The sequence below is a fragment of the Haemaphysalis longicornis genome, unplaced genomic scaffold (assembly GCF_048455015.1).
Source record: "Haemaphysalis longicornis isolate Haplotype H1 unplaced genomic scaffold, Haemaphysalis longicornis Haplotype H1 scaffold_50, whole genome shotgun sequence".
Classification (NCBI taxonomy): Eukaryota; Metazoa; Arthropoda; class Arachnida; order Ixodida; family Ixodidae; genus Haemaphysalis; species Haemaphysalis longicornis.
Genome location: NW_027526386.1, coordinates 275256 through 302530, shown reverse-complemented (window position 1 = coordinate 302530; position 27275 = coordinate 275256). Strand labels below are relative to the sequence as shown.

The 27275-nt window shown below is 48.6% G+C and overlaps 1 long non-coding RNA gene across 1 annotated transcript in view; it reads left to right on the top strand.

The window, feature by feature from the left end:
- The window catches only part of LOC144140823 (uncharacterized), a 69960-nt gene extending 44430 nt beyond the window's left edge, over positions 1 to 25530 (top strand). The window contains exon 5 of the long non-coding RNA XR_013316360.1: positions 25357 to 25530. This is a non-coding gene — a long non-coding RNA (uncharacterized LOC144140823). The remainder of the gene's footprint in view (positions 1 to 25356) is intronic.
- Positions 25531 to 27275: the final 1745 nt, after the last annotated feature.

The window sequence follows — 27275 nt, the reverse complement described above, 5'->3', positions numbered from 1 at the left end:
CTTCGGCTCAGCCACAGGCGCCACCGGAACCTCAACTAGCTCAGCCGATGTTGGCCTATCGTCGGGAGCATAAGCTGGGAGTGACAAGGGCACGACGTGCTCATTAGACACCTCGTAGCTTCCAACAGACCCTATCTCGCCGTCCCTCGCCTTTTCCGCAACACCCTCAGTAAGCGAACACCAAAGGGTGTTTTCATTCTGTTTTGCGGCTGTCAAGGCTACACTAGATCCAAGCTACCCTGTCTCAAAAGACGGCTCAGCCGCCCCAGACACCTGAATCTCTACGAGCTCGGCTGGCCGTTGCTCGAGGTCAGCTACCTGAGCTGGTGGCAGGACGGAATCGGCTTGCTCAGTGGCGAGATCGTCATGACTCCCAACTGAACCGTGCAAACCGTTCGCTGCCTCGGCTGCAGGCTTTCCCACCTGGTCGCTCATTTCCGCACTACCGTCCGAAGAAACAACTTCCGTTTCAGCAGACTCGTGCGGCGTTTCGGAAACCTCATCGTTTACGCATTCCTGCGAAACGTCGCTATCTCGCGAAGTGTTCACGTTCACGTCAGCAGCCGTTCCCAAGACTTCCCCCGAATTTGAACCGTCCGAACACTCCGCCGAGATCTCCAAAACAAACGCCGACATATTATCGCACTCAGTGGACACGCACTGCCCTCTCCCGCCTCTGCCGACAGTCTGAGCGAATGCGCCTTTGTTATCTCTCTCAGAAACCTTGACGCACTTCTGGACCGCAACCGTCACCTCCGACTCGCGCTCCCGAGCGTCTGCTACTGGCAGCGCTGGCATGGTGCTTTCCTCGACAACGAGGTCTTTTTCGAGCAACAATTCAAACTCCGGCTTCACTTCTTCCTGCTCGAGTTGAATTACGTGCTCTATTTTCTTGTTCTCCCGTTGGAGTCTCTCTCCCTCGAGCTCCTTTCTTTCCTGTTCAAGGCGCTCGAGCTCGAGGTCGTACCATCGCATCAATTCCTCGTGCTGTCGTTCTCTTTCCTCGCGTTGCTGCTGTCGTTTCTGCCTCTCGAACTCCTCACGCTGGCGCTCAGCCTCAGCCTCAGCCTCTGCCTCGGCGGGCTGACGTTTCGCGGTCTCCCTGCCATTGATCAGCTCAATGCATTCCGACAGCTCCTCATCGTTAGCCCCGACAGCGAGTATAGCCTGTATCAGCTCTGGCTTTCTCAGCGCGTCCGTAACATCCAAGCGCAGCTCTTTTGCAAGCTCCAACAACTGCGGTTTTTTCAACGCCTTCAAATTCATGGCCGGTCTAGAGTACTGCTTTCCCACTGCTACAAAAATGTTTTCGCGAATTACCCACGCGGCAAAAACACACGCCCTACCAGCTATCCTCAGAAGCCTGGTAAAACTCAGTGAAGAAAAGTCCCGCACTCACTCTTGACCGCCGTGAATTCTGCGAAGTCCGAAGCCGCCTTGACGTCCGTGGTGTTGGGTCTCGCACCGCTGGCTTCAGGTGTTACGAAGTTGCCATCCCACCGCTGTCAACCAGTTGTTGCGACCGCGAAGGCCGACTGCAGCGGGAAGACGTCCAGAGCTGACAGGCCAACGTAAACTGTTTACTTCATAGCGAGAGGTGAGCCGAAGCCAAAGAACAATGCCCCGACGGGCGAGGTTACAATACAGGACTCGAGCAGAGCGACAACATCGATTCGCTGCTCTAGCAGGAATGGTTTACAATGCTTGGGCAGCTCTATTTATACCCAAAACCGATAACGGTCAAACGCAACAAGTGGGAACACGCACAACACTCTTTCCAGAGTTCGTAAGCCGTTCATAGCCTCGGGCACGTTGAGTCCGAGAGAGGGGAGAGGAGGACTCCGTTGCGATCGACGGGGCCTCCGTGTCCTTGAAGAGCGTGGAGACGAGCCATGCAGACAGCCGCCGAAGTTCAGCCGCCGCAGGCAGCCGCCGAATGCGCAGAGAGCGAAGCGTCTGACGCGGCATGTCACTACTTGTCACCGACATCATTGCGCCTGTTTTCGAAGGCGCACGAGTGGCTTCGCCGCACACCCGAGGAGTGATGCGGGGAAGTACTGCGGCGCTGGCCGATTCGTATCAGCGGCTAGAGTGGCAGTCGCATTCCTCCGGGAGCGCAATTGTAGGCTCAGACTCGTGGAAGAGAGTTTGCCGCAGGAGTTGGTGAGCCGTCACATTTCGTGGTATTCCGTGATGCTCTAGGATGCAGCGGAGTTCCACGGAAACCTCTGGTTGGAAGTTAGATACACTTCGAGAATGTTGCGAATGTACATGGCAATTTTGTTTCGGCAGAAGAAGCGGAACGCATCCTGGCTGTCAGTCAGTATAAGCAGTTTCCATCGATGATAATGAGGTTGGAGAAAAGAATCAAAAACGGGTAAGCTGCATTAAGAGGGACCTTCGTCAATTAAAACAATCGGGTTGGTGAATCGAATGGGAGACATGAATGCCACATGGAGGGCCTGGACGGATACACAGACCCTGATGGTAAGCTTGTACTAGATATGGAGGAAGAACATATCCTTATTATAATAAACAGGGAAAATAAACATGAGGGACAAAATTTTTGAGAACGATGCGAAAAGCAGTCCTGTATAAACTACAGCCCCCTATCGGAAGGGTGGAGTTTAATTGAAATGGGTGGAATGGGAGCCCACAGCTTACGGCGGTACCATGAATGGATACCTTTGACATTCCAGAAAACGGAAGGTCAAGTGGAAAAAATGGTGGTCCACGACTTGAAATTAAACGACCAGCACATGTCTAATATTGCCAAAAGCCAGGAGAATAAAATGGAGAGGCAGGCTACCACAGACTGGGAATACAGCGAACGGATTGGTTTCATTCAAGGAGATATAAGGAACGCAGAAGAACGCAATTACTTGAAAGGGTAAATAAAGCCAAAAAGCTAGTTGGACAAGACAATCAAGGAAGCTGTTACGACAGCAAATATCAAAAGTGCACGGGGAGGCCAAGAAATTGGTAATGCAAGCTGAGGAAAAAAAATTGAAGTTGCATTCGAAACGCCTAAAGAAGCTGGAAGTACAAAACGTTGAACAGAAAAACCCAAATGAGAAAGCCATAATGAGGTTTGATCATACGGGCGAAGAATAAAGGCGCGCCGAGGAAGTTTTCGAAGCATGTAATGGAACTAACCAAAATGACCTAAACAGTACAACATCGTGCCATAAATGTCAAGGGTATGGTAATAAAAAGGGAAGAGGAAGAAATTCAGATTCTCTCAATCATACAAGCAAAGTTAAGAAGAATGGAGACAGGAATAAAGCATATAGTGTGGGACAACTGAGCTACGTACAAATACAGAGCTAAATCGGGAGAAACTAAACTAGAAAAGCCAGAGAAAAGGTTTCTCCTGATATGGAATTAGGGTTATATGCAATTCCTATACGCTAGGCAAATAGTGGACCCAAATGCAAAGCAAAACTGATTCGAGCAATGGAAGAAGTGATCAAAATCATCAACACCCGGCCGATCGGCGTAAGAGCAGGATGAAGCAGATGCTAACTCGTTACCAGGCTTGTTACAGTTACCTAAGTGGCCTACTGGCTGGCAATAGAAGCCATAAAGGTGGACCTACAATCGTAGAAAGAGGGGCACGACATCCTGGGGGAACTACAAAATATATTTAGATGAGGCAAGTGGTTCCAGGACAATTTATTTATCATACCTAAGTGCATCGAGGTGTGAATGGCTTGTAGCGGCACTTCGTAATCAACAGCAGGCGCCCACTATCATCGCCATAAGCCGCTGTGCCATCGTCAGCAGCACGTGGCCTCGACACGCAGGACGAGCCACGCGCCAGAGAACACCATGGCTTCCGCGCTGCTCGGACGCACTCCACGGGCGCGCTCCGATTCTCGGGCCCATGTTGTCGTCCTCACGCAACTGTGAATAAATGTGGGCTAGGCATCACCACTTCATTTGGCCGCCTACATAATTGGTGACCCGTACGTCGGCAGCATGCAGCCCCACTTAGCTTGCCCTCTGCCGCCCTACCCGGCCTTCGAGCAACCCTACCCCCGAGCCTGGTTCTTCAAAATGGAAGCGAACTTCCTCATTCGCCGTATCGACTCACAGGCCGAGCGCTACCGCATCACCACCGCCCTGCTTCCGGCCGACCTACGCGGTGAGCGCCTAAAACGCTTCGAGCGGCCCTACGATACACTGACGGCCTACGTGATGGCGCGCCTCGACACGAGTCCTTCCCGCCACCATGACACTGTATCGCCTCCTGTGACTTCTTCCTCGCACGCCGTAACCCACGATGGAATGGGAACCTTGCTCCCTGGCTTTCAGCCTCCCTCTCGCCCTGAAGACGACTCTCCGACCCAAGCGCTAATAGGCGTTCTACCACCTCCAGGCTTCACTGAACGCCATTCTACAGGCCACTCCAACCCGGCTGCGCCCAGTCACTCCACTCAAAGTGCTTCCACCACGGCACTCAGTGCAGCGACCTTGCCACCCAGCCCACCGTTCTACCCTAAGAACCCCGAGGTTTGGCAGATGGAGTGCTTTTTCGATCTCTACCACGTCACAGCCAAGAAGGACCGTTACGCGCTGATGTTCGAGCTTTTACCGTCAAGCTTAGTCTCCACCCTGCCTAAGCCCGGAGCCCAGCCCTACGACGAGCTCAGAGTAGTCCTGGACGCGCGCTACGGTAAGTACCTCAAACAACCCGCCCCAGCCGTCCAGCCTTGCACCACCCCCGTCGAGGGCCTCGTTCCTAGTACCAGCATGCTGGCGTCGGCGGTACCACCCTGGAACGACACTACTACCACGACCATGCTATGCCCAGCCGACGGCGGCTCAGCGGCAACGACGAACGACTGCGCCTCACACCCCAGCAGTCTAATGCCCACTGTATCTACTCCGCCTCCCTGCTGTGCGCAAGCACCGGGCTGGCGCCTGAACACGCCGCTGTTACCGCCCTTGACACAAGCGGTACCCGTGGACTTAAGCGCAATTTATGCACCCACCACGCCGTGTTCATCTTCACAACAGGAGACGCTAGTACAAGACGCTGCTTCACGACGCACCTCGACCGTTTGTGCTGCGGCTGACTCGCCTACGTGCTCGTCTACTACGGTTCCCCTTCCGTCGCCGAATATCATGCACAAGATGGACACTCTTGCACTCGTTACTAACGGCGACGAAAACCCACCCTCCAATGACCTGCCACCTTTCCATACCACCTACCGGTACCAGGGCACCGACGCTAAGGACGTTGTCACCGACAGCCCTCTGGCCCACGCAACACACCCCGGCAACACGACTCTAAGGCGCAGCTCTCACGGCACCAGCATGACTAAGCGGACGCAAAGATCACAATACACAAGTCATGTACCTCCAACGGACCAGCGACATGGTCATTCTGATAACAACGAAAGATCTCCGCCGTTGAAGGGTCGTCAACAAGCAGTCACGAGCGCCGTCAAGCCTAAACGTCGCCGCAGACGTCGCAAGCACCGACCACGATGGCCGCCTCCTACTAGGGTGAAATGCCAAGTTAACCCTTTGCTCCGGCTACGCCAACACCCTTGGTGCCTGCGATGGAGCCGTCCTCTGTTCTGCCCGAGTCGTCGCCTACTTCTGGTTACATCTCCAACACGCGCCCGCAGAGAAAATCCTCGGCGACATTTCCAGATTCCGCGTCAAGCATACGCATCGATCTGCGCCCAGCTCTATCCCCTGAACTTCCACTTGGACAGCTTAGGCGTGCTGCTAATAGACGGGCACACTCACGTCGTGGGGCGCTACACTTACTACGCCCGCTTTTCCATACCCGTCCCATCACCTACATTATGAGGACACCCTCGGCAGCCGGACATCGGACCACCGATTCATGCTCAAGCTCGTCCGAGACGCCACTCCCAGTCCAGGCCACCGGAGGTTATAATGTGCAGAGGAAGCCCTCATGACGACGACTTGGACTGTCAGCGGATGCTATTTCGGAACTGACCAGAACGACTCTATGACCTTAGATCCCTTTTCACCTGGACTACTGAAGGAACTCTGACCGCGGACACACCCTGTACATAGCTTTCCTTGCTAGTTGTTCATGTTCTTTTCTTTTGTCGCTCTCCGCGCTAGGGGGGAGCCCTGTAGCGGCACTTCGTAATCAACCACAGGCGCCCACTATCATCGCCATGGGCCGCAGTGCCATCGTCAGCAGCACCTGGCCTCGACACCCAGGACGAGCCACGCGCCAGAGAACATCATGGCTTCCGCGCTTCTCGGCCGCACTCCACGGGCGCTCTCTGATGCTCGGGCCCATGTTGTCGTCCTCACGCAACTGTGAATAAATGGGGGCTAGGCCTCACCACTTCGTTCGGCCGCCTACAGACTCAAAAGTGATCACTGTGGATAACATTTCTGGCTATAGAGGAAGCCTACGACAATGTGGATAGAGAACGTCTATGACGCCTACTCCAGCGGAAGGAATTATGCCAGGACTTTATGCAGATGCTGCAGGAAATTTACAATTAGACTGAGGTGCAAATTACCTGGGAAGGCCAAAAGTGCATCTAAGCGGTAGTTATAAATAGAGGTTAAAAGCAGGGTTGTCCTCGGTCGCCATTGCTATTCTTGCTGTACATGGCAAGAATTGAAAAAAATCACGCCAATCCACCGCACTGAATGTGGTTGGAAAGCAAAGCTGTAAACGGCACCCATAACGATTACCCATGCGACGTCACTTAAATTCACTCACATCGCTCTACAAATTGTAAAACCAGAGAGAAGTGAAATGTACCTAACCACACCATTTATTACTTCCAAGAGACATTCTTGGTAAGGTTAAACCAATGCATGATGCATGAACGGTGTTTGGCTAGTTGTATTGGTGTAGCACAATAGAGGAAACTTTGTTTTATAAATTCAAAGTAAGCACCAACCCCATGTTAGACGATCTGACTTCTCCGTCTCTGCGCCGCGGACCGAGGTGACAATACTTGCGGCAGAGAACGAGCAGAAAGAAATACTTCTGTTCAGATTTCTTAACAGCCCAGAGTGCAGCCCTGGGGAGTGATTCCTTCTTCTGTGGGGCCCATATGCAGTCCGCGCGGCCTGTGTTCTGTCCACCCGCTGAAGCTGGGTAGGTAGAGAGGGCCTGGACAGCAGCATCTCCCATTGCTCTTGTTGGTATAGTTGACAGAAAGAGTGGAGGGTGCTCAAGGCTAAAGTCGCACACCTTGAAAATCGTCTGGATTATTCCTACTCTGAGCAAAATTTACATTAAATAAGTGCATTAAGTGAAGACGCGTAGGCTCTGGCAAGGAGCCCGGATTGTATGAACCGTAGGGTAGTATGTTGTTCTCCGCAAAGGTCACGGTTAAGGCGAAGGTACGGTCTGCCTCAGAAGGCGATAATGCTGGTTTATCTCCTTGAACCTGACAAGCTGGTGACTGTCCTCTTGCAGCTCCATAGCACGGGAGGTAAAAGGGCAGGCTTGTTGGGTGGGCGTATTTGTTGCCCTCCATTGAAGCGTGAGGGGGTGTCCAGATAAACAGAATGGAACGGTTTGGGGAGTGGTTTTTAAAGCAAAGCTTTTTACCTCTACCCACCAAGGGTTGTTTCGTGACCGTTGGTGTCACCAGAAAACTCCAGCAAACAAATAAAAGAATTTACTGGCACCGCCAGGAATCGAACCTGGAAAAAATCGACTAACAAGGCGAGAGCCCGTTGTCTTACCGATTTACCCACGAGGCCACGCGAAGACGTGGAAGACCGAACGTGTACTCACCAAGCACATCTGCGCTTTAACCCCCTGCGTTCTCGCTGAATGCCAAGTGAAAGCGTCACGCGACCACTCCCGCCCGTCTAGCGGCCCTGTGCGCATCTTGCTCATGTTCTAAGAGTTGCAAAAATTAAAGGAAGCTCACACCAATGCATGGCATATCACATCTAGTACGCCATTGTGCTAAAGCCTGTGGCCTCCAGTGTTCACGTAAAAAACCACAGCTCCTTGTCGTCCGCCCTCACGCCAAATAAAGCCATACATTCAAGTACTCCTTGATGACAAGGCCATCACTCCAGGCCCCAGCTTCAACATCCTGGGCCTACATCACGAGGCTAACACCAAGAGTGACGTCTCCTTGCAGCGCCTAAAAAACAGCAGTAGTCAAATCATACACATGATCAGCGAGTTGCCACCAAGAAGCGAGGCCTAAAATAATCCGGTACCTTTCGTTTAATCGAAGCTTTTGTCCTCTCGAGAGTCACTTACGTCAACCCCCTGTCTTCTTCTCGACAAAGAAGACATAGAGATGCTTTATATAATTATTAGGTCTTCTCATGAGTGCGTCTACACAGAGGCTGCTTAGCACAGGGCTCCACAAAACGATGGAAGAGTTGATAGAAGGCCATGTTTCTAATCAGAAGGTCCGACTCAGAACTGCGGTGGGTAACCGCATGCTTCACCAGATTGGCTGGGCGGCCCAGAATGTCCCTCCGCTTGACGTACTCCCAGACTCTTGGCGACTAAAACGAAAGATGCTCCCTTTGTTTAAAAATATGAACCCCTCACATGATGAGGGTCACCGAAAAGCACGGCCTCAGGCGCTAAACACCACCCTCGGTGGTGATCATGCAATTATCTACACAGACGCCTCCAAAAATCGAGGGCAGCAATACGCCATTATCGGGGCTACCTCCAGAACCAACCTCCTTGCGTATACCTCGTTAGGACCCAAGAAATGACGGCAGTAGAAGAGGCAGCCATCACCTTGGCTCTCACTCAACCAGGTTTTCGGAGGGTAGTCACCGACTCCCAGCAAGCCTAGTGGAATTACCAGTCGGGTTGGGTGCAAAACAATCTCCGTGACCCGTATCGATGCACCGGAGAGCACTTTCTCGCACTTCGACTTTTTCTCCTGATTAAGTGTGCACATCTAGGGTGTGCAGGCTAAATTAAGACGGTTTGGTGCGGCGTTTTGGTTAACGAACGTACCAAGTGAACAGCATACAAATAAAAGCGAACCCGCTTATCAGTGCGCAGAATTACAACCGCCATACAGCCGCCAAACAGCCGAAGAATGCCGCCGCAAACGCAACCAAATCCGAGTGTTACTTGTCTCACGGCTTGGTGGCCGCGCGGCAAAGCTTCGCTACACCCCTCGGTTTCGTCGAAGTGGTGTCAAGACGAGAGCAGCGCTAGCCTTAACCAGGAGTAAAACAATACCGAAAGAGGGACGCCAAATTTGGAGTATCGCGTAGAGACCATGCGTCGACTGAGCGGGCCGTGTATGCATGCGGCCTTCCAGTTTGACCGAGTCGAACATCTTTGCCTGAGCCGCCATCCTATGTCCGTCTCCCTTCACCCCCTTTTTTACCCATTTTCTTTTCCCCCTGACTATATTTACATCATTTACGAAGCACGCAGGACTCGGTATTGATTTTGAATTTGTGTTTGCAAGTGCGCTTCGTGATATCGAGTTTTCGTGCTGCCTTTTCACACGTGTTCTTTCCCCTTCCCTCACCTTCCACCTTTCCAACCAATCGGAATGCCTCACTTGCTCATACTGTTTGAAACACCCCTCACCCACGACCACTCATAACCCTCCCTCACAGACATTTGTGTATAAATGCAAAATGTGAGCAAATAAAATACAGCCCTGAGGAAGGAGTTTCTAACTTTGCAACTGTTGGCAACAGAAACTGGAAACGTATCAATCGACTTCTCTCTCTCTCTCTCTCTCTCTATATATATATATATATATATATATATATATATATATATATATATATATACATACATACACATATATATTTATATAAATATATATATATATATACAGAAAGATAGGTCAGCAGTCTACAATGCCAAAGGAGGCATAGGGGTGTGGTTAGGCTCTTTTCTTTTTCACTACAGTTAATTAGGTAAACAATTTTTTAATTATACAGAAAAGAGAAAGAAAGAAAAACACGCTCCCAGAGTGGGGACCGAACCCACGCCTTTCGATTACATGTCGAATGCCTTACCAATTCGGCTATCTGGGCGACTGTGTTCTCCTTCACTTTCTGGGCTATTTATATTTACTAGAAGTGTATCTGACGCTTGAGGGTGGTAGCCAGCGCCACTCTGACTACACGGGGAGAAGGGGACCTTCTTTTCAACCCCCGGGGCGTGACTCGAACGTCTACAGCCTGTCATGAGCGGGTTACTGACGGGAAGCCCTCTTATGCTACCTAGGCATCAAGGCTGCCAGAACCGAGACCCTCGCTGGGCTTTCGCAGAATAATATAGTAAGGAAATGAAGGGCTCGTTGAGGAAATACAGAAAGATAGGTCAGCAGTCTACTATGCCAAAGGAGGCATAGGGGTGTGGTTAGGTTCTTTTCTTTTTCACTACAGGTAATTAGGTAAACATTTTTTTTAATTATACAGAAAAAAGAAAGAAAGAAAAACACGCGCCAAAAGTGGGGACCGAACCCACGCCTTTCGATTACATGTCGAATGCCTTACCAATTCGGCTATCTGGGCGACTGCGTTCTCCTTCACTTTCTGGGCTATTTATATTTACTAGAAGTGTATCTGACGCTTGAGGGTGGTAGCCAGCGCCACTCTGACTACACGGGGAGAAGGGGACCTTCTTTTCAACCCCCGGGGCGTGACTCGAACGTCTACAGCCTGTGATGAGCGGGTTACTGGCGGGAAGCCCTCTTATGCTACCTAGGCATCAAGGCTGCCAGAACCGAGACCCTCGCTGGGCTTTCGCAGAATAATATAGCAAGGAAATGAGGGGCTCGTTGAGGAAATACAGAAAGATAGGTCAGCAGTCTACAATGCCAAAGGAGGCATAGGGGTGTGGTTAGGTTCTTTTCTTTTTCACTACAGTAATTAGGTAAACATTTTTTTAATTATACAGAAAAAAGAAAGAAAGAAAAACACGCGCCCAGAGAGGGGACCGAACCCACGCCTTTCGATTACATGTCGAATGCCTTACCAATTCGGCTATCTGGGCGACTGTGTTCTCCTTCACTTTCTGGGCTATTTATATTTAGTAGAAGTGTATCTGACGCTTGAAGGTTGTAGCCAGCGCCACTCTGACTACACGGGGAGAAGGGGACCTTCATTTCAACCCCCGGGCCGTTACTCGAACGTCTACAGCCTGTCATGAGCGGGTTACTGGCGGGAAGCCCTCTTATGCTACCTAGGCATCAAGGCTGCCGAACCGAGACCCTCGCTGGGCTTTCGCAGTATAATATAGTAAGGAAATGAGGGGCTTGTTGAGGAAATACAGAAAGATAGGTCAGCAGTCTACTATGCCAAAGGAGGCATAGGGGTGTGGTTAGGTTCTTTTCTTTTTCACTACAGGTAATTAGGTAAACATTTTTTTTAATTATACAGAAAAAAGAAAGAAAGAAAAACACGCGCCAAGAGTGGGGACCGAACCCACGCCTTTCGTTTACATGTCGAATGCCTTACCAATTCGGCTATCTGGGCGACTGCGTTCTCCTTCACTTTCTGGGCTATTTATATTTACTAGAAGTGTATCTGACGCTTGAGGGTGGTAGCCAGCGCCACTCTGACTACACGGGGAGAAGGGGACCTTCTTTTCAACCCCCGGGGCGTGACTCGAACGTCTACAGCCTGTGATGAGCGGGTTACTGTCGGGAAGCCCTCTTATGCTACCTAGGCATCAAGGCTGCCAGAACCGAGACCCTCGCTGGGCTTTCGCAGAATAATATAGCAAGGAAATGAGGGGCTCGTTGAGGAAATACAGAAAGATAGGTCAGCCGTCTACAATGCCAAAGGAGGCATAGGGGTGTGGTTAGGTTCTTTTCTTTTTCACTACAGTAATTAGGTAAACATTTTTTTTAATTATACAGAAAAAGAAAGAAAGAAAAACGCGCCCAAAGAGGGGACCGAACCCACGCCTTTCGATTACATGTCGAATGCCTTACCAATTCGGCTATCTGGGCGACTGTGTTCTCCTTCACTTTCTGGGCTATTTATATTTACTAGAAGTGTATCTGACGCTTGAGGGTGGTAGCCAGCGCCACTCTGACTACACGGGGAGAAGGGGACCTTCTTTTCAACCCCCGGGGCGTGACTCAAACGTCTACAGCCTGTCATGAGCGGGTTACTGGCGGGAAGCCCTCTTATGCTACCTAGGCATCAAGGCTGCCAGAACCGAGACCCTCGCTGGGCTTTCGCAGAATAATATAGTAAGGAAATGAGGGGCTCGTTGAGGAAATACAGAAAGATAGGTCAGCAGTCTACAATGCCAAAGGAGGCATAGGGGTGTGGTTAGGCTCTTTTCTTTTTCACTACAGTTAATTAGGTAAACATTTTTTTAATTATACAGAAGGAAGAAAGAAAGAAAAACACGCGCCCAGAGTGGGGACCGAACCCACGCCTTTTGATTACATGTCGAATGCCTTACCAATTCGGCTATCTGGGCGACTCTGTTCTCCTTCACTTTCTGGGCTATTTATATTTACTAGAAGTTGGCGGTTAAAGCTCTGAGTTGATTAGAATTTATGAAAACACAACAGACTTCTGGGTTACAAATGCGAAGAGGCTTTTATGCCGCAGTTTTTCGCCGCGCGCGCTTCTCAGGCCAGGAGTGCAGTGTATAACGTATCCGCTAGGCTGTCAGTAACGTTGGGCTGGACCGGAGGCCGCAAGTTCGAATCGCATTCGGCGCACATTTTTTGCTTGAGTGGCTTTGTGCCATTTTAGAAAAAAAGGTTAGATTCCGAAGAGAATTCGGCAAAAGAACGTGAGATTAAGTGCTACAAACTGTACAAACAGCCAGTAGGTCTGATTTCTGCTGGAATGATTACCAGACAACTGAAGCGGTCTTGACACCACTCACGTGGACAGAAAACTGTTTTTTTGGAAACGAATAAACGATGCATTATTTTTAAAATATCGGGTTTGCAGCTTTGCAGAACAATATACACAAAGAATGTTGAACGTGTTCAACTCTCAAATCTGCTTGACGTGACGTCACTCTAGTTGCGCTGCCGACCGACGATGCGCGCATGGTCGCTTGCGATGCGCCTCAAAACGAGAATTTCAAAGGCGCCTCCTAAATTCCAGAAGCAATGAATGGTGAAAATATTTGGAATTTGTGTTCTTAAAAGTCGTTCAAGCAGACAAAATTAAGCAAAGACCAATGCATTTTCTCTTCACGACCCCTTTAAGCGCCGGTAGGATGCGCACAGTCCGAGAAATCTTTGCACGCCCTTCTTGTCTTTCGGTCTTGGGAAGTTCGCTACCACAGAAGCTTTCGCAGGGTCGGGCAGGACTCCCATGGCGTTGAGGACGTTGCCAGAAAACTTGAGCTCCTCGTACGGGAAGCGAAAATTTAAGGCTTCAACGTTAACCCGGACGTACGAATCTCCTCGAGAACAGTCTCCAACTTTGCTTGCTAGGTGTTCGTCGAAAGTCCAGAAGAATACCACAACGTCGTCGAGGTATACGAGGCAGGTTTGCCACTTCACGGCAGCTACCACACTCTTCATGAATCTTTGAAAAGTTGGTGGTGCTGTGCATAGCCCAAACGGCATCACCTTGAACTGGCATAGGGCGTCCGGGTTATGGATGTAGTTTTTTTTTTTTCATCTCTCACGACCACTACCATTTTCCAGTAGCCTTTCTTCAGATCCATCGATGAGAAGTACTTTGTGTGGTAGAGGTGTCGAGGGCATCTTCGATTCATGACCAAGGGTAAACTTCCTCTTTCATGATTTTGTTCAATCGCCGGTAGTCAACGCAGCACCTCAATGTGCCGTCTGTTTTCTTGTGGGTTTGACGGAAGCAGCCCTGGGGATTTTCGGTAGCTGTATGATGCAATCGCTGAGCATGTCTTCGACTTGTGTCCAGGTGGTTTCGCGCTTGTGTGAAGACACGCGGTACGGTGAGTGTCGGGTAGGTCAGGCTCCGTCTTCAGTTATAATTCGGTGGTTCGCTATGGGTGTCTGACGTAATTTTCTTCAGCTTAGACGTGAATGACGCTCTCATTACCAAGTAGTCAGCTGCCGTTTCGATGAGGGCGACTACGTCAAAGCGGTCGATAGACAACTCGACTGCGGATGCCTCTTTTCTCGAGTTTCGGGTGCGTCGGGGTGTCGTATCTCGGCTTGTGCTTGTTGGCGGTCGGGCACTATACGTCGTCATTGTAGCCGCCTTCTCAGCCGCAGGCTCTGTCATTTCGGGTACGCGTCATGTCGTGTAACTGACGTCGTCTTCGGGAGTAACGTCAGGTTCGGATCTGGTCGTCTGGCAGATTGCATGTTGTGCATCACGGTCTTCGGTGAATCGCTGAGTTGATGGAGGGTTTTTGTTTTTTCCCCGGTGTGCAACTTCACCTCCTGAAGTTTCTGCTTATTGTTTCCTAAGCGTGGGCTGGGGGACTTTCCAAGTGTGAAGTCCGCTCTGCTACAGTGGTTTGGGGACGTGCTCAGTGATGTGTCCAGGCGAGCGTCGGTGAGTCGAGTACCGCGGCGTATGCTCTCCAGGCTTTCATCACTCGGCGTGAGTGTTTCTCGAACCGTCGATTTACATTCAGATGATTGTAGATCAAAGAAGATTATTCTAGGCTACTGACATTCGGGCGAAGCACTGTCTGTATTAGAATGAGATAATGCGTGCGCCATAACCATAACGAATGGAACTTGCGCTTCGCTGGGGACACAGACAACACCACCGGGAGTGGCTGGGCACTAAAAACAAGACCTAAACCAACCAACCCAATGCATGGTTCGCGGCACTAATTATATATATACAATAACCCCTCGTTATAACAAAGTCAGGGGTGCGGCGAAAAAATTCGTTATTAGCAGAATTTCTATGTAAGCGCCCGGTCGATACAAGCTGAAGTAGTTGAGCTTTATTGGCGCCACAACTGCCAGGAATCTAAACACAATGTATTCAGTGATGCAAAGCGTTAATCAGGTGTCAAAAGGGCTGTGAGCTTTGGCTGTTTCGAGTTCGTGCAGAGTGCGAGAACCCCGCTCCAATTTGACCAAGAATTGCATAAGGCTGCGCTCGCCACGAATGCATTCAACTTTGTTTCGCAGCCAGCGTAGGTACTCCCGCGTCCAAAGGCACACGCCACCGGTGCCCAAGGGACCTTTGGAGGAGCAGCGCCGTGACAGCTAGGGGGCGGCGAATTGACATAAAGGCGAGCGAAGGCAGTGACTCGCTGACCTGGAGAGACATTGAGGAAAGGGAGGCCACTTGTATTGGTAGGACGGAGGCGGGGTGTTGCGGTCGTCACGGAACGCTACGAAAATTTCGCGCCTAAAAACGGCAGAAATACCGTGGCTCGAGCCTGAGGTGGTGTTGTTGAGCTCAAAAAATAATAACCACTCACTGTGAGCACACTGCGCAATCATAAAACGTGACCCTGTTTTGCACTATTGGCTCTGCATAATGATCACTGCACAGTTTTTTCGAGGTATGCATGCGTGCTGTTTGCAAAACAAGAGTTTTTCGGCGCCGCGTTGTCCACAAAGGTGCTCATTCTGCGATTCGAGTGTCGGTGTTTTTGCACCATCGCATCCACGCCATTGATGCTAGGAACAAAATTCAATGACCCCACTGCTGATTTGGATCGTTTGTGTAAAGTCTGGTGGTGCGAATCGACCTCGCCTCGAGAAAATCGTCGGGGAAACACCAGAGTACGTTGACCCGCCATGTTCACAGCATGACTTGACGCGGGGCGGCTGCTTTCCGGCGACGCCTCCGCTCGCTACTCCGCTCCAAGCGGGTCAAGCTCTTCGTGCGCTTCGAGTAATGTGGCCTAAAATGCGTGCGTTTGCGTTTCGACCAGAAGAAATTTCGAACAAAGCGACATCGCTGAATCGACGAATTACTATATATATATGTGTATATATATATATTTATAAATTTATATATATATATATATATATATATATATATATATATATATATATATATATAGATGAGCTTTGCAACGGCCAGAAGAAACGGTCAGGTAAAAGGTAAGAACAACTTTGCGGTTAACTTGTTTATTATAAATTAGTCCGACCGTTTCGGAAGTGGAACTTCCTTCCTCAGGGACAATCCCACAATGAACACCGAATCCTTATGCACACTGCATGCGAGGGAGAGTCTCTCCTCCTCTCCCTCATGAGGAGGGGAATACGCCAGAGAACGTAAAAAATCGGGTAACAACAGGGCACTTGCTGAGTGGAGAGGATTTAAATTAAAAAAAGAAAGAAAAAGAGGAAAGGCGGTGGTTTTAGTGAGAAAACGGCTCTGGTGGGGGAAGGGAGCGGGACCAAAGGTTTCTGTCGGCCCGCTGCGGCTGGGATGAAAGAGAACTGACAAACAAAATACAGACAACGCATGAGCACAGATGGGAAGAGCGGGGCGGTGGTGTAGTAACTAAGGACGCGGTCTTGGCCCGGCATTTGTTTCGTGGGTTCACCTAGAACAGACCGTTAAACGGAGAATCATTGCTTTTACCAAGAAACCGGTGATAAGTCTACTTTGTTTGCCCTTTGAAGGGCCGCGACATGGCGACAGAGAAAGGCACTAGCGGCAGCCAGCGGCGAGCCGCATAGCGGTCGGACCGCGCGGAAGACAGGGATCAAGTTACACAGGGGCGCGGCGAGTTCGGAGAAGGCGACGAGTATCCCATCCGTCCTTGGCCGCAGCGTAGAGTAATGTAAAGGCACACATACGACGCGACAAGCGTGAAGTTCAATGGAGGGCCGACACAGAAAACCACTGAATTACGACACCCCTATGTCTCAACAGAACACGGCAATCTCAAGGTACGGCCAGATTGGCACTGCCGTTCAACGTCACCTCCCTCTCTCTTCTTACTCTTCTTAGTTGTCCCAATGTGGACAGCATTTATCGCGCAGCACGTGCAGTGCGGGGCTTAGGCGGCTTTTTTGGGCGGCGCTCCCTCTCGGTATGCGCCCGTTGTCTGCTGAGCTAATGGCGGGTGGTCCTGAATGAATTAAAAAAAAAAACTTTTATGCTAGGAGGAAGGGGGTGGAACAATGTGCATCCACTTCCTGTTGTCAATCAACGTCCGTGGTCCTCCGGAGGCACGACATGCTGCCAGCGCTCTCGTTGATACCATGAGTCAGCGTTTTGAACTTATAAATAAGGTACGATTCCTTCTGTTCGCGCTCCCGTTTAGTGTGAAAACCGGTCTCTAGCAGAGTGACTTTAATTTGGTCGAATGAATGTCCTGGGAGGCTGACATGTCTTGAAATGGGCAAGTTCGGTTGTGTTTTAGTGTGAGAACGGTGGTTGTTAAAGCGTTTACGGAAGGCGGTTTCTGTTTGTCCGATGTACTGCATGCCACAGATGTCACAGTGAAGCATGTAGACGACATTTTGGCTGTCACAGTTTAGATGCGCATTTATTTTGAATACGTAATCTGAGGAGCTGGCTTTAGCAGTAGTGGTGGTAGTCATGTGTGAACAAACCTTACAACGTGTTTTCTTGCATGGCTGGCATCCCCGTTGAGTGCCCTCAATGGCAGTCGTCTTGGCTCTGACTAACATATCTTTCAGGTTTTTTCCGCGGCGATAAACAACTCGGGGGGGCTTTTGGAAAATTGAAGATAGCCGGCTACTTTGTTGCAGTATATTAAAATGTGTCGAAAGAATGTTATTAAGTTTGGGCAACGCAGATGAGTGGGTGAGGACAAGATTTGTCTGGCTTCCTTCATTCCTGGGATTCCCTCCATGTAGAATTTCCTCGCGGTTTAGGTTACGAGCTCTGTTGATGGAGTCATCGACTACTGCTGCTGGGTACTTTTGACGAATGAGGGCATTTTTTAGTTGTTGGGAGTTGTGGTCAAAGTCGGCGTTGTCAGAGCAAATTCTGCGGTATCTGTGGGCCTGGGAATAGGGAATGCTCATCTTGCAATGCCGTGGATGGTCACTTTCAAAGTGCAGATACTGCTGGCGATCTGTGGGTTTTCTATATAGGGCTGTGATCGTGGTCGTGCCCTCTACGTGAATGGTGACGTCGAGAAAGTTCACCGATGTCCTTGAGATATTATGCGTAAAAGATATAGAAGGGTGGACCAAGTTGAAATCCGAAATGAACTTATGCAAGCTTGCCTCGTCATGCGGCCAGACAAAAAAGATGTCATCCAGGAATCGCTTGTATATGAGCGGGCGAACGGGTTGAGCTTCCAAGAAGGGTCCCTCGAGTGCCGCCATGAACAAGTTCGTGTAATTAGGTGCCATTTTTGTGCCCATAGCTGTGCCGCTAATTTGAAGGTAATGTTTGTTTTCGAATTGGAAATAATTGTAACGAAGCACCAGGTCAAGTAGGGTAGTAAGGGCGGGCTCATTAATCTCTAGTGCCATATCAGCGTTTTGACATGCCTCCACGGTATACCTGATGCCGTCTGAATGGGGGATATTGGTGTAAAGCGATGAGACATCCATTGTAACCAGGAAGCTGCCAGGGGGGATTACCAGTCCAGACATCTCTCTCAAAAAATGGTTTGTGTCCTTGATATAGGCCGGAATTTTGGGAACTGCGTTTTTCAAAATAAAATCAAGAAAGCTGGAAATTGATTCTGTTGGAGTGCCATTGCAAGATACAATAGGGCGGCCTGGATTGCCAGGTTTGTGAATTTTAGGGAGTAGGTAAAAGCGTCCCGGTGCTGATTGGGTGGGCGTCATTGCTTTAAACATGTCTTTAGTTATATCGCCATTTTCAAGAAGCCTTGTGAGTTCAAGGGTGATTTTCGATACGAACTGCTGTGTTGGGTCCGCAGGAAGTTCCTCATAAAAATTCTCATCACTCAGTTGTCGGAGTCCTTCCCTAATGTAGTCGGTTTTGTTAATTACGACTATTGCTCCGCCCTTGTCCGCCGGCTTTATAACAATGTCATCCCGTTGGCGGAGGGAGAAAAGGGCCTTGCGCTCATCAGTTGATAGGTTGTTGCGGACAGGGTTTGTTTTCTTTAATGCATTCAACACGTCTTTTTGAACGGCCGAAATGTACATATCGAGATGTTTGTCCCGACCATCGCTCGGTGTCCAACATTTGTCTGATGCTCCCGGAATTTTTTTGTCTGGGTTCGTTTCCCGGTCGTAGAAGTATTCACGAAGGCGTAAGTTCCTCGCAAAATTGTCTAAGTCCTGGTACAGCTGAAATTCATTAAATTTACCCGTAGAGGGACAGAATGTGAGACCTTTTGACAGCAGTTTAAGTTCAGATTCTATGAGCGGTACGTCCGATAGGTTGACAACGTTGGATTCTGGATGCGCCGAACTTTCAGATGGGGTTTGACTCACAGGACATACGCTTTTCTCCTCACCCAAGGGTACAGCAGCTGGATTATCCGGAATGGAAGAATTCTCAGTTCTGGTTTGGCTTCCTGAGCATCCAACTCCCTGCTCCCTAAAGGAGTGATCTGGAATGGGGATATTGTCTCTCCGCATCTTTTTAAATTTTTGGTTCATCACACCTCCTTCTTTTTGAGATTCGTATCTCTTGAGTTCCATTCTTTCCATTTCGGATATCTCCGGGCTGCTCCGAAGGGAAGTTTCCAACTTCTCTAATTCTAATGTCTTTCTTTCTCCGTGTCCTATTATTACCTGCATTAGCTGCAAGGATGCGTCCTCAAGAATATTGTTCCACCGCGACATTTCATCTGCATTAAGATCGGTCATTGCCGGTGTCAGCCTTAGCCGCAGTCCTTTAGGTATTTTACGTGCTGTTGCATATGATTTTAAAGTAGCACTGTGCAAGTTGTAGCGCACTCGCTTATCTATGCTTTTGCGAAGAGAGAGGAAGGCGCGCGACCAGGGTCGTGTCGTTCGGGCCGTACCTTTACTTGGGCGGAGTCAGTCGTTGCGAACCCCCGCGTCAGTCGTCTCAGAGGGGGTCTGGCGTGTCCCGTTGGGCCGGCGTGGCGAAGTCTTCGGGGTCACAGCTGTGGTGGGAGAGACCTCCGGAGAAGGGGGAGCCCGCTGACGTTCCCGCTGTGCCGGCGTTGCACCTGGTGTTGGGTTGTTCGGTGCCCGGGGTTTAAAGGGTCCCATTCCAGATCACTCCTTTAGGGAGCAGGGAGTTGGATGCTCAGGAAGCCAAACCAGAACTGAGAATTCTTCCATTCCGGATAATCCAGCTGCTGTACCCTTGGGTGAGGAGAAAAGCGTATGTCCTGTGAGTCAAACCCATCTGAAAGTTCGGCGCATCCAGAATCCAACGTTGTCAACCTATCGGACGTACCGCTCATAGAATCTGAACTTAAACTGCTGTCAAAAGGTCTCACATTCTGTCCCTCTACGGGTAAATTTAATGAATTTCAGCTGTACCAGGACTTAGACAATTTTGCGAGGAACTTACGCCTTCGTGAATACTTCTACAACCGGGAAACGAACCCAGACAAAAAAATTCCGGGAGCATCAGACAAATGTTGGACACCGAGCGATGGTCGGGACAAACATCTCGATATGTACATTTCGGCCGTTCAAAAAGACGTGTTGAATGCATTAAAGAAAACAAACCCTGTCCGCAACAACCTATCAACTGATGAGCGCAAGGCCCTTTTCTCCCTCCGCCAACGGGATGACATTGTTATAACGCCGGCGGACAAGGGCGGAGCAATAGTCGTAATTAACAATACCGACTACATTAGGGAAGGACTCCGACAACTGAGTGATGAGAATTTTTATGAGGAACTTCCTGCGGACCCAACACAGCAGTTCGTATCGAAAATCACCCTTGAACTCACAAGGCTTCTTGAAAATGGCGATATAACTAAAGACATGTTTAAAGCAATGACGCCCACCCAATCAGCACCGGGACGCTTTTACCTACTCCCTAAAATTCACAAACCTGGCAATCCAGGCCGCCCTATTGTATCTTGCAATGGCACTCCAACAGAATCAATTTCCAGCTTTCTTGATTTTATTTTGAAAAACGCAGTTCCCAATAATCCGGCCTATATCAAGGACACAAACCATTTTTTGAGAGAGATGTCTGGACTGGTAATCCCCCCTGGCAGCTTCCTGGTTACAATGGATGTCTCATCGCTTTACACCAATATCCCCCATTCAGACGGCATCAGGTATACCGTGGAGGCATGTCAAAACGCTGATATGGCACTAGAGATTAATGAGCCCGCCCTTACTACCCGACTTGACCTGGTGCTTCGTTACAATTATTTCCAATTCGAAAACAAACATTACCTTCAAATTAGCGGCACAGCTATGGGCACAAAAATGGCACCTAATTACGCGAACTTGTTCATGGCGGCACTCGAGGGACCCTTCTTGGAAGCTCAACCCGTTCGCCCGCTCATATACAAGCGATTCCTGGATGACATCTTTTTTGTCTGGCCGCATGACGAGGCAAGCTTGCATAAATTCATTTCGGATTTCAACTTGGTCCACCCTTCTATATCGTTTAAGCATAATATCTCAAGGACATCGGTGAACTTTCTCGACGTCACCATTCACGCAGAGGGCACGACCACGATCACAGCCCTATATAGAAAACCCACAGATCGCCAGCAGTATCTGCACTTTGAAAGTGACCATCCACGGCATTGCAAGATGAGCATTCCCTATTCCCAGGCCCACAGATACCGCAGAATTTGCTCTGACAACGCCGACTTTGACCACAACTCCCAACAACTAAAAAATGCCCTCATTCGTCAAAAGTACCCAGCAGCAGTAGTCGATGACTCCATCAACAGAGCTCGTAACCTAAACCACGAGGAAATTCTACATGGAGGGAATCCCAGGAATGAAGGAAGCCAGACAAATCTTGTCCTCACCCACTCATCTGCGTTGCCCAAACTTAATAACATTCTTTCGAGACATTTTAATATACTGCAACAAATTAGCCGGCTATCTTCAATTTTCCAAAAGCCCCCCCGAGTTGTTTATCGCCGCGGAAAAAACCTGAAAGATATGTTAGTCAGAGCCAAGACGACTGCCATTGAGGGCACTCAACGGGGATGCCAGCCATGCAAGAAAACACGTTGTAAGGTTTGTTCACACATGACTACCACCACTACTGCTAAAGCCAGCTCCTCAGATTACGTATTCAAAATAAATGCGCATCTAAACTGTGACAGCCAAAATGTCGTCTACATGCTTCACTGTGACATCTGTGGCATGCAGTACATCGGACAAACAGAAACCGCCTTCCGTAAACGCTTTAACAACCACCGTTCTCACGCTAAAACACAACCGAACTTGCCCATTTCAAGACATGTCAGCCTCCCAGGACATTCATTCGACCAAATTAAAGTCACTCTGCTAGAGACCGGTTTTCACACTAAACGGGAGCGCGAACAGAAGGAATCGTACCTTATTTATAAGTTCAAAACGCTGACTCATGGTATCAACGAGAGCGCTGGCAGCATGTCGTGCCTCCGGAGGACCACGGACGTTGATTGACAACAGGAAGTGGATGCACATTGTTCCACCCCCTTCCTCCTAGCATAAAAGTTTTTTTTTTAATTCATTCAGGACCACCTGCCATTAGCTCAGCAGACAACGGGCGCATACCGACAGGGAGCGCCGCCCAAAAAAGCCGCCTAAGCCCCGCACTGCACGTGCTGCGCGATAAATGCTGTCCACATTGGGACAACTAAGAAGAGTAAGAAGAGAGAGGGAGGTGACGTTGAACGGCAGTGCCAATCTGGCCGTACCTTGAGATTGCCGTGTTCTGTTGAGACATAGCGGTGTCGTAATTCAGTGGTTTTCTGTGTCGGCCCTCCATTGAACTTCACGCTTGTCGCGTCGTATGTGTGCCTTTACATTACTCTACGCTGCGGCCAAGGACGGACGGGGTACTCGTCGCCTTCTCCGAACTCGCCGCGCCCCTGTGTAACTAGATCCCTGTCTTCCGCGCGGTGCGACCGCTATGCGGCTCGCCGCTGGCTGCCGCTAGTGCCTTTCTCTGTCGCCATGTCGCGGCCCTTCAAAGGGCAAACAAAGTAGACTTATCACCGGTTTCTTGGTAAAAGCAATGATTCTCCGTTTAACGGTCTGTTCTAGGTGAACCCACGAAATAAAATGCCGGGCCAAGACCGCGTCCTTAGTTACTACACCACCGCCCCGCTCTTCCCATCTGTGCTCATGCGTTGTCTGTATTTTGTTTGTCAGTTCTCTTTCATCCCAGCCGCAGCGGGCCGACAGAAACCTTTGGCCCCGCTCCCTTCCCCCACCAGAGCCGTTTTCTCACTAAAACCACCGCCTTTCCTCTTTTTCTTTCTTTTTTTAATTTAAATCCTCTCCACTCAGCAAGTGCCCTGTTGTTACCCGATTTTTTACGTTCTCTGGAGTATTCCCCTCCTCATGAGGGAGAGGAGGAGAGACTCTCCCTCGCATGCAGTGTGCATAAGGATTCGGTGTTCATTGTGGGATTGTCCCTGAGGAAGGAAGTTCCACTTCCGAAACTGTCGGACTAATTTATAATAAACAAGTTAACCGCAAAGTTGTTCTTACCTTTTACCTGACTATATATATATATATATATATATATACAGAAAGAAATGCGAGCAGTCTACAACGCCAAAGAAGGCATAGGGGAATGGTTGGACTATATTTTTTTTACCGTTAGTGAAATTATATTTTTTTTATCATATTAATTGAAGAGAGAAAGAAAGAAAGAAAAACACGCGCCCAGAGTGGGGACCGAACCCACGCCTTTCGATTAGATCTCGAATGCCTTACCAATGCCTTGCCGAAATAATAAGGCATTCGAGATCTAATCGAAAGGCGTGGGTTCGGTCCTCAGTCTGGGCGCGTGTTTTTCTTTCTTTCTTTCTTTCTCTCTTCAATTAATATGATAAAAAAATATAATTTCACTAACGGTAAAAAAATATAGTCCAACCATTCCCCTATGCCTTCTTTGGCGTTGTAGACTGCCCGCTATGCTTTCTGTATTTCCTAACGACCCCCTCATTTCCTAACCATATTATCCTATATATATATATATATATATATATATATATATATATATATATATATATATATATATATATATATATATATATATAATTTTATATTTATGTTTATGCCATCATATGTCATACCTATTTTATCCTCGAGAAATGTGAAATGGAATGTTGAAGCGTTTAAGTACAACCGAGCATGTAAGAAGTATTTTATTTTGGCTTCTGTTGTGGCTCATGCCTCGGGTGTCTTGTAATCACATTGTGATCCCCAATGCTGGAGTTCCCGGAGTGCACGCGTCCTTCCTGTCTTTTCGCTCATATTTTGCTTTGCTTCTGTTTTTCATTGTTTGCCTTTTTTTCTTTTTTTCTTTTTTTGGTTGCCGCGGAGGCACGGCACATACCGACGGTCGCCTCTCTCTTCTTGTCTTCATGTTTTTAAAAATTGCCGCGCTCCGCCATATTTTCGTAGATTGGGCCCAGGGGTCCATGCGTGCCGGCGACAGGCCGAGTACTAACAGTTAACAGGCCGTGCATTGACCTGGCGCGACACGACGCGACGCCGTGTACAAAGGGAGGCGTAGGCGGGGAAGGGGACGTCTCAAATGGGCTCCCCCATTGGCTTTTGTGGGACCCCCCAAAGTCGCGGAGGCTGCCTGCGCTTCAGATACAGTAATGGGCCCAGCTTGCATTCTTGACCATGCGCTGAAGACGGTCGTTAGTTAATAGTTGTTACCCGTGACGCGCATGTAAACTCACTGGTCGTGGCAGTGTGTGCTTTGTAGTTTTTCCCTCTGGGAGACACCGGATGTGTTTGGGCCTTTCGCCACCCGTGAACTCGTCGCATTTCCTGTTATCCCCACCACTCGCGTTCATGCGGTGTGTTCCTCCTTGCCACCTCGTTCCTCCCTCTTCCTTTCGTCTTTTTTTCTGTTTGTCGCTTCACTTTGCCAGAATAAGCTCTGCATGGTGTGTGTGGTCGTTTGTGTGTTTGTTTCCCATGTGGCTTGTGTTTCGGGGCGCCGCCCCCACTCTGAGCTCGTACGATTTCACCCAAATCTTTCATTCCTGAGGAAGACCTGTCTCAGGTCGAAACGTTGGAAATAAAGTCTCCGAAGAGCGTACTTCTACTTTGTGCGTATTCCTGCAGCAACTAAGGACTCTACTTCACGACTATATACATAGATATATATATAGTGTTTGTGCCCACCAGAACATTCCGCTCTTTTTGAGGTTCCCACGATGGGAAATACAGCGCGTTCTGGGCAGCTGAGCTATTCCGAATCATGGTAAACTTTCCGGCATATATTGCTTGCATCGCAATACGAAAACCTGCAGAGTATAAGTCAGAACTTTTAGCATTTGCGACCTACATTTTTCTTGATTGTTCTCTAGCGACAGTGCACTAAACAGGCTGCCCTGTTCTTTAATATTCGTTTTTGTTTCTTGTGCTTCAGGAGCTTGTGAAACAGACTTGACACAGCTTCCACAGTGTGAACTTTGGGAACAATACCGGACGGAAATTGTCAACAAAACAAGAACCAGAATTACAAGTCCTGGTTGTGCACACTACTTCCAATGTAATTGCAACAACGACACGGTGTATGAAATCTATAATACCACAAAGTGTAAGGCATATTAAATTTGTGGTTGAAGATATTGAATTTCGCTGTGCAATTTTTTAATTTTGGCAGCAAACACCTTTATGTATTGGCCATGACACCGCACTACAAATTTAATCCTTAAAATAACAATGTTAAATTCCAACACTGCAAATATACTTTAATATGTATGAAATGAAAGTTAAGCAATTAAAATTGCAACAGCAAAAGTTCTACAAACCCACATACCTTTTCGTCCACGAAGGTTTATTAAGCACCCTTAAGGGTTCATTTCGCTTCTGTTGGGATACTGAATCACCTTTACCCACCCTTTTTAGGCTTTCTTTCTTTTCCAACACATTCCTGGTCACTCCTAGGATTACATGCTAACTAGAAGGCATACTAGAATCCGGTGCTAAGCAATGTCATCAACCATGAACTGCTACCTATACGCAGTTTGCAAAGCCCTCTTACACCCCATACACCTTATTGTGGGTTTTCCCTGAGCACCGAAACGCTATCCTCTCTCTTCCTTCTAGCATTGGCTGTGTTATCTGAACAACCATTCAGAAGAAACGCAGGTCACCAACTCTACTGTCACGAACAAATACAACGGCTAGCGGTTTCGAGGGTACGGAGGGCACCCAATACATTATCGCCTGCTTTCGCATTACCAAAAACTCCTCTTCCTCAAACTTTTTGTTTTTCTCCTTCCTTCTGTCCATTACCTCTAATACTTCCTAAAACTCTTTTCGTTTCAAGCTGAAATTTCTGGTCTTAGATTTTCAGATATCTGTCGTTGCCACTGATTGTCCTTGTTGAAAACGTATAGTGAAGCCCATGGTATCGAAGCGCTAGCTACGTTTGTTGAGTCCGAATATATCCAAAATCCCTATGAATGTTGCATATTTATTACAGTACATACGCCTAAAGGTTTATCAAACGACGTTTCTTATGTGAAATCGTAGTGTACCTAACATTACGATTTGATGACTGGCGACGTTAACAGGTTTCTATATATTGACGTATACTCTGTTTGACTTTGCTTGGCCTATCATGAGGCTCAATAGTGAAGGCACCTATGTTCAAATAAAGGACTATTGCACACTCCAGCGAGTTACCCTAACGTACTTTTACCCCGAAAATTTTTCTCTTAGGCGAGTACGGATCTTCAAACACTAGAAACCATCTCACCCAAAAGGCATTTTGGCCAGTGCTGATCAATATGTTTTTACAGCAGGTGTGAGAGCGTGTACACTCCCACAGTGTAAATATCAACAGAGATGCGTACAGCCAAAGATATATAGCTGTCAGCGCTCATCTCTATTTACTTTTTTATGAGAACCAAAACGCACCGAGTTATATTAACAAAGCGTATCAAACGAGACACTAACAGCCGAATGCCTAATATCTCTACATGAATCGGACAGTAGTTTTTGGTTTCTTTAAAGGGCCATAAAGACAAATTACAGCCTTTTCATTTTTAGAGAGCAGCCTTTCGTAAATAAATAGCTCTCTTTGAGCCGCAAAAGCTCTAGGCAAAAACAATGCCCGCCGATTCGCCCTGTGAATGTAGTTGGAAAGGGAAGCTGCAAACGACACCCAGACCGATTACCCATGTGACGTCACTTCACTTTACACACGTGGCTCTACTGAGTCAAACCAAAGACAAGTTAAATGCACTTAACCAGATCCTTTATTACTACAAATAGATTTATTCGCAAAGACATTCACTTTGCTAAAATCGAGGAATCATTTACGAAGGCTGTTTGGTT